The 8,947-nt window shown below is 36.6% G+C and overlaps 1 pseudogene; it reads left to right on the plus strand.

Moving 5' to 3' along the window:
• Positions 1-2,131: 2,131 nt before the first annotated feature.
• On the plus strand, positions 2,132-3,720 carry LOC104433777 (annotated as a pseudogene).
• The last annotated feature ends 5,227 nt before the right edge of the window (positions 3,721-8,947 follow it).

Raw genomic sequence — 8,947 nt, forward strand, 5'->3', positions numbered from 1 at the left:
TCGCTCAATTTTGCGGCAAAGGTCGCGTGCTCTCCCAAATCTAAGCTAGCAAGCCCTCATTGGGGGCCACCAATGGCTTGCTTGGGGAGAGTCACTAGGCAACCTTTGCTGGCCCTTCTCGACGATTGTGGTGGCGACCATCGACGAGGGCTTAGCCAAATTGTGGGTGATTTTTTTTTACTTTTTTTTAATCTTTTGTTTTTTATTTGTTAATCAAATTTTTTTGTATTTTTTAATTTTTTTTTTTTTTTTGGATTTGGCACCTAGTGGGTGCCACATATCTTTAAAAAGTAATAAAATAATATACATTAGTATTTTCCGTTAGTTAAATTGGATGGAATTGACAAAATGACTTGATTGAATCAATTTGATAAGTTTTAAAACTAGATTATATATTTTTTTTTAAATTTTAGAACTTAATTGTACTTTTGTAAAATGACTTATCTAATATATTTTTTTCTCTTGTTAATGATAAGAGGCCTTTAGGCGATAATTACGGGTCGAGAGCTTCTGGATGTCCTCAAACCTTTCCCACCTTTTTAAATTCGCAATAAATTTGTCCACACGAAATATGCGAGCCCTTGTTCGGAATCTTAGGGTGCGCATGACAAAATTTCTATTTCTTGATTTCTTTGTTTCTCTGTTCCTAGGAATAGGTTTGGAACATAAATCTATTTGGTAACGCAATTTGATTTTTCTATTTCTAAAATAGATTTCTATTCTAGAAATAGAGAAATTGAAGAAATTAGAAACTGGAATTTTTAACTTCTCGGTTTCTGAAATAGAAATTAGAAGCTGAAATCAAACCATATAAAAGAATCTTGTGCTTTCTTGCTAACTTAATTCACTCATAACCACAACTTCACAAATTATTGCTAATTTTATTTTTCCTATTTTGCTCGTTTTTTTTTTCATTTTTTTTTATAACTTCCTCATTAGGATTAAAGGCAATCAAATGGGTCCCCAATTTTAAAAAAACGACCAAAGTTCTTAAATGCTTACTTAAAAACAATGGGGCTCTTTCCTCCTGAAAATGACACTCAGATGGCCAGTTGAAGAAAAAGTTATTACGCAATAGATGAATAAAAAACGTGCCTAGAAATTTAACCTTGTTTCTTTACGGATTCAAAATTCTTGCAAAATCAAAATAATTCGATTATTACACAATCTTGAATTTTAATTCGAAGGCAAGAGATTCAAGAGAATCTCTCTCTTTGCTATGCAAGGGCCATTAAAGGTTCATTGAGTAACAATAAAAAAAAAATTAGGGATGAGCAACTGGAATGATTCAATTCGAGAATCAAAATAAATTGACCTTCCCTCGATTGGTTCCTAAACATAAACATTACTTCAAGGTAGAATTCTCATATATTCCTTTACACCATCAATTTTATTTTGTTGATAATCTTGTATAATACTAGTATTTGATAAAATGATAAGACTATATAGGCGCCATTGATGGCACCCATATTCATGCTTCCGTAATACTTGTTTGAACCTACGCATGATGAGCTTGCAAACGATATATTGACCGAGGAGAGAAACCAAATAAATACGCTTAGGAAAACCATTACCAATAAATGAGAAGGGATAATAATATGCCAAAAATTCCATGAAATTGTATTTTCAACTTTTGTAATGTATTAGTATTATTTCAACTATTATTTTGTATTTGAGGGTTTCCTCTATTGTTTTAATATTATTTCGACTATTATTTTGTATTTGAAGATTTTATATATTGTTATCTAATCAATTTCTATTCCTAGAAATAGAAATTTTATTCTGTTATCAAACATATTTTTGTTCCAAAATAGAAATTTTGAGTCGTTATCAAATGGGTTTCTTTGCTTTCAGAAACTTGTCTAGGAAATAGAAATTGAGAAATCAATTTTTGGCCAGAAATCAATTTCTAAAATAGAAATTTTGTCATGGGCGCCCTTAGAGATCCCATCTTCAAGTGAAAAGAAATAGGATGAAGGCTATCTTTTGTATTCTATCCGCCCATCCTTAGGGCCTTTATCTTATTCTATCCATCCGCCAATCCTGACTGCCTTTATCTTATCCTATCTTCGTTTTACTTTTATTTTCTCCTCCAACAACAACCGCACAGCTAATGCACAGCGGGGAACTCAGTTAGGAAAAGAAGAATTTTTTGAGGCATCATCGTCTTTATGAGTGCTAAAATCTAGCTCGTGTTCATCCCATGTCCGGGCTCTAGCCACCTGGTGTCGATGGTGGAGATGGCCAACCTCCTCATCGACCGTGACGGTCGGCTCTCCGTCACTGATGAAGTTCCCCTTCAACTCGGAGATTGATTCCCACATCGGGTCGCTCACCGCCTCCGTGGCTGACCGCATCCGCTTCGTCCTCCTCCCTAGGCGAAGCCACTCCCCGAGGACGTCTTTCTTTGCCTTCGTCTATCACTTCATGGAGAGCTACAAAGCGACCTCCGAGAAGCTGTCGCTGAGCTCTCTGCCCAAGGGTCGCCACAGCTCGCTGGGCTTGTCCTTGACGTGTTTTGCACCTCAATGATCGACATGGCTATCGAGTTCGGCGTCCCTTCCTACATTTTCTTCCCATCAGGCATGGCGTTCCTCGGAGTCACGCTCCACCTCCAGTCTCTCTGAGACGAGCAACACATGGACCCAACCAGGCTCAAGGGCTTTGACGCCGTGCTGGACTTACCGTGCTTAGCTAACCCGCTGCCTGCCGCCAAGTTCTTGCCCTTGGAAGTGTTTATGGAAGAAGACTGCCGGATATTCTTGGACATCCCCCTAAGGTATAGGGAAACCAAGGGAATTTTGGTAAATACGTTCGCTGAGCTCGAACCGCATGCTGTGGAAGCCCTGGCCAGCCTTAGAGCATCTACGGTGTACTCCGTGGGCCCAATACTAAACATCAACGTTGAGAGCAAAAAGGGTTTCGAGATCGTGGACTGGCTCGACCAGTAGCCAGATGCGTCAGTGGTGTTCCTGTGCTTCGGGAGCGGGGGGTGCTTCGATGAGCACCAGGCAAAAGAGATTGCCTATGCATTAGAGCAGAGCAGGTACCGCTTCTTGTGGTCCTTACGACAGCCTCTGGCGAAGGGCAAGCTAGAAGCCCCCCAAGACTACGCAAATCTCGCAGAGGTCCTGCCCGAGGGTTTTCTTAATAGGACAGCGGGGGTTGGGAGAGTGATCGGGTGGACCCCACAGGTCACAATCTTGGCCCACCCAGCCATCGGAGGGTTTGTGTCTCACTGCGGGTGGAACTCCACTCTAGAAAGCATATGGTTTAGCATGCCGGTCGCCACATGGCCCCAGTATGCGGAGCAACATTTCAACGCATTCCACTTGGTGGTGGAGCTCGGTCTCGCTGCGGAGATCAAGATGGATTATCGAAGAGATCTAGTCAAAGGTAGTGACGATGTCGTGATGGCAAATGAAATAGAGAGAGGGATAAGGAAGTTAATGGAGGGCGAGGAGGCTAGGGAGAGGAGGAAGAAGGTGAAGGAAGTGAGCGAGAAGAGCAGGAAGGCTTTGATGGAGGGTGGCTCTTCTTACTTGTCTTTGTCTCGCTTCATCGAGGATGTTTGCAGTCAATGAGCCTTCATTTAGCTAGGAGAGAGGGTTGGCTGGTAGGTTGAAAATCATTAAATGTGTGAAAATCCTTGGTGAAAATCATGTTTTAAATTAAACAAGCCCTTAAGGCTCTACCTTATAATTTTAATTGTTCTAAGAGACAATTACCCTTGATTATGCAATATTGATACATTGATTCTGGCATTTTTTTTAGTCTAATTAGGGTTATCATTTATCTTTTCTTTAATGTTAAGTATTTCAATCTATTTAATTCTTTCTTTTGATGGCAAATAATTATGTTAATGATTGTGCACCTGTATAATCACCTTACATGTTAATGAATAGGTATAAAATAAATCTAAACTACCTAACAAAAAAAATCTTTTTTTTTTTAAATGAACAAGTTTAGGTATCAAAATGGCACTATTAAATCATCGATCCTAAATTCTCTAGTTGTATAGGAAGTAAGGTACACTCTCATGCCTTACTTGATTTCTAGTCGACCTTAATAAGTTAGTGGCGACTCATTTTTTATAAAATTTTCATACTGTCAATTTGAACATCCAAAATGGGCTTGGGAAAGCCAGTGCTTGATTATGGGCCGGAGGCCCGTCCTTTAGGCAATACTCCTAAACCTACTCCTTTCCCCAAGGATAGGTAGCGACATAATCCATGTTGATTTTCGTTGACCCTTGCCATGTTTTATGTTGAATCAGTCAATTTGGGTTTGGCCCACGAGCTGTAATCAACAAAGGTAATGACGAAAATAGAATGTGTTCATCATTGTTAATATCCCATATGGTAGATTTTCATGTCTCTTCCTACCTGTGTTTGGGTCAATTCATTGAGGATGTATGGAGTCAGTGAGTGTCCATTTAGCTTAGGAGGCTGTTGGTATTTTGATTCTATGATTACTTGGCGCGTGTTTCAGCGTATCTGGGACTCCAATCCATCCGGACTGTTCCAGTGTCTTTTGTGACTATAAACCATGTTGATTCCTGTCGACCCTTTGGCGTGTCTTTTGTGGGAACGGTGCAGAGTTAAAAGACAAGTTATAGAAAGTGTTCAAACAAAATAAATTGACCAGCAACCATCCCTCCTTGATCTCCAAGTAAAGATGGATTCCATTTTGTTCTTGCTGTCACATGCAGTGCTATTCTCACTCCTGCTTTTGGTTTGACCCCATATGGAACGCCAAAGGATTTTTCAAATTTTTTTTTTTTAATTTTGCTTTCTGTTTATTACAAGAGGAAATCGGCGACCTGCAGATTCATGAACCGAGTAAAATAACAAGATGAGATAGTTTTGCAAGGAAGGCCGCATTTAATGGTTGGTAGCTCGAATCCCATGTGGCCCAACATCTCGTGAGATATATAGAATGCAATAGAGTTTAAAGATGACGTTTAAGACCTTTACCAAAAAAAAAAAAGATGACGTTTAAGACTGCAGAAATAATTCATAGAACATAATCTCACTTAACATGGTACAATTAATGCGGATGCCAGTAGTTGTTGCTTCCCGACCATCTTATTCACCAAAAAAAAAAAAAAAAAATCAATATTGACATATAAGTTCAATGTATGTCGTGATGTGACATATTAATAATATTTTTATGTGTCATTCTCAATAGATCTAATTTTTATTTTTGTTAATTCTTTTTAAAAATAAATATTGGTCCGTCAATGTACATGGTGTTTTTTTTTTTTTTTTTTTTTTTGACTTTATAAAACGGAGGATACACAATAATCCTGTGGCTAACAAGGATCGGCCGACAATCCCCGCTAGCCCTATGGGAAGGGTGAAAATAATAATAATAAAAAATATACATTAAAAATATAATAAAAAATTGTGAAATGCCGTCAACGCTAGCCGGCCAATATTAGCTGGATAGACTGAACTAGAATAAATACAAAAGGGTTTAGGGTTAAATTGATAAAAAAAAATTATGACTGAATTAGCACAATTATAATATATTTAATTTAATTTAATTTTTTTTTGTAATTCTCCCATTTATATACGATGACAATGCATTTGCTATAACTCCCACTGTAAGATTTTCTAGTAATTTAGAGAAAAATGAATCTTGGATTATGTGTCACCTCTACGTGGTTAGCCATATCGAATGTTGTCGCAACCTAAATTTTGGGTGCACCACCTAAAATTAGACTAATGGACTACTAAGTCTAACTTAGCCCGGGCTCTCCTAAGCCCATACCAATTCGCGATTTAGGTTCAAATATCTAGCATGCAAAAGGGAGTCGCCACTAATCAGTTTTCGGTAGGTCGATTAGACACATAAGTAAAATAATTTGAGAATTATTTTACTCCCACAAACCAAAGATTTTGGGTATGGGAACTTGGTTACACTAGACTTTTCTAATGCCCTTTCGGTACCTTTCTCTTTTTATTTCGAAAAAATGTTTTGCAGACAACTTGAATTAATTTTAATTCACTTCCCTAACACGTGATGTATTCATACAGGTGCGCAAACCACCAATTTAACACTCAGATAAAGTAGTGAATAAATTACAGGACTTACCTCGTAATAACGAAAGCATTTGCAATGTTAATTCAAAATTCACATCAAAAGCCTTAGGTTTTTTAAAGTAACAAGCAGTCACTCAATTTTTTTAAAGAATTTTCTCTTGTTTAATAAAATCTAATCTATATGCAATGCAATATAACCAAATGACCTAATTCTAATGATGGGAAATTTTTAACTAAATGGATCTAGAGACAATCATTAAATGATGTGCATTTCATGAACCTAATTCTAGATGACGTACACCTAATATTTTTTTGTGTTTTCTTAATAAGTATGCAATCTATCCTAGAGAATGAAATTTATTTATTCTAAGATGATTTTTTTTTTTGGTATTTTTCATGAAATTCGAAATTAGAATATTGCTAAAAAAAAGTCTATCAAGATTGTGATATCATCCAATTCATATTAGGAATTAGGTTAAACCAAACCCTAATTTAAACTAGAATGTTATCATAATTTAGAAATCTCTAGTGCAATCTACCTAAAAATATCTAAACCTATAGTAAATTAGAAAATATTATATAGAATTAAACTACGTGCAATTTTATCCTAATATGTAATGACACGCAAAGAATGCCCTAATTCTAAGTTTTCATTTTTTTTCTTTTTTTATAAAATTCGAAATTAAAATTGCAAATTAAATTAATGAAATGGCAATCTAACATCCTAAATTGATGTTTTTGGCATTTTTTATTTCAAAAATTCAGAATAAATAAAATGCTTAGTCTAAATATGCAAACTACCCTAAAGCATGCGATACTCTAATATGAACCTAATCTAACTCAACATATTTCAGGATAAATAAAGCAATCAAGACAAGACAAGCACCAAGCCATTCGGAATCATCAAAGATACCATATATCGTTCAGATCAAGGAATAATGTCTAAATCAAACTTGATTTTCTTGCTAATAAAATCGATAAATTGATCTTAAGCCTTAAAGATTAAGAAATCAATTTTATTCCCGCTTGATTAATTATTCTATCCAAAGCCTTATAGATAGAGTAAAAAAATCAGAGTGCGGTTGCGAATTAGGCAAATAATCCTAATTGGGAATACGCCAATAATTCAAATATGCATGTAAGATATTGAAAAGCATGCATTAAACAATAAAATATCCAAATCAAATTTAGATAGGATAATTACCTAATTTCGCAAATAATGTTACTAAATTTGAACCAAACGGAATCCGCTCAATGGGTGACGGGGGTGCGTGGTAGTGCTCGGCTAGATGCGGGGACGGGTAGCCATGGGCAGAGAACAGCAGCTATGAAGTCAGCGGTTGAGCTGTAGTAACGTCGTCGGTGAAGGAGCTGCAGTGACGTTGAGGGATGCTCAAAGAGGACAACCTCCTCTCTCCTTCTATTGACTTATTGACCGGTGGGCCCAGACCACTTTTTTCCACTCTCATCTCCTCTGTATGATGGCTCTCCTCCAATGGTGGCCATGTGTGGTGGGGGTGAACTAGCAAAACAGAAACTTGATAGACAACGCAACAAAACTCGCAAACCATGTTCTTCGTTGAAAATTCAGCAAAATGTTAGTTAATACAGATAATTCTTTGATGCGAAAATTTAAAAGAAAACAGTGATCTTTGATCTTCATGATTTTCACAAATAGATGAAAATGTACATTTATCCATAGTGTTACCCTTGATGATAATCGTTGTGGAAAACCAAAGAACTTGAACCAAATGAAGAAATCTGATTTCTTTCCCATAATCCACTATTCTTTAATGTATTCTATCGATGGATGAGAGAATACCAAGTTCTTTTTGGTTATTATTGTTCATATAGGTGAAGAGAGGACTGAACTCTATTTATACGTTCTATCAATAGGTGCCTTCCATCAAAGCGCCTTTTAACTTCCCTAAAAGTCGCACCTCTTCGGAAAAGCAGTAACTTTCCTTGAGGATTATACCATTTCATTTTATTAAAGTCACAACTTCTTATAACAAATATTTATTTTTTTTATGGTATTTCAACAATTATTAAACTATATAATAAATCATATCATGTGGGCCACAATAATTCTTACATTCTCCCACTTGGCCCATATGATTTTCCTTTCATGCTTTAATAAAGACTGTAATGTACACAATAATATTATGCTATAAAATTTTCATTAAATTGACAATCACATAATAATCACAATTAAGTAAAGAAAACTAATGCGAGTCATAGCGGTTGTATGTCATTAATCGACATAGTCTCTTCTATGCACTACAACTATAGCACTTTACTTAACATGATCCATAAATGAGAAGTATAGTAATAGTCCAACTATAATGTCTTTTTAGAAACTATCCTATTTAACATTCATCTATTTTCATAATGTCTACTAAATAGAAAACAGGAAATATTAAAAACATCTAAATGAGCTCAAAGTGTCAAATGCATAAACTTAATACAATCATAATACAAACATTAATGGCGTCCAATAATGCCCATCTTTTCAACATGTTCATTAAATGTTTTGGGCATCAGTCATTTTGTTAAGGGATCTGTTATCATTAAGATTGGTGCTAATGTGCTCAATTGACACTCTTTGTTTCTAAACTTTTTTTTTTTTTTTTTTGGTGACCTAGGGGAACCCCGCACAGCCGACAGCTGGGAGTAAACCCCTGGGGAGGCACGTAGGAAACCACCACCCACGCACCCCGGGTAAGTCGCCAAGTATCTCCACCTGCCTCCCTGCAACTTGCGTCGCAGGGGCTTCGAACTCCGGCCTCCAGCATGGAAGTCCTGGAGCCTACCAGCGGAGCCACCCTCGCGGGTGGTTCTAAACTTCTTTTTTAACAGATAAGTATTTGATCTCCATATGCTTAGCACCCTTATAATAA

This window comes from Eucalyptus grandis, chromosome 1 (genome assembly GCF_016545825.1).
Source record: "Eucalyptus grandis isolate ANBG69807.140 chromosome 1, ASM1654582v1, whole genome shotgun sequence".
In the NCBI taxonomy this organism is placed as follows: domain Eukaryota; kingdom Viridiplantae; phylum Streptophyta; class Magnoliopsida; order Myrtales; family Myrtaceae; genus Eucalyptus; species Eucalyptus grandis.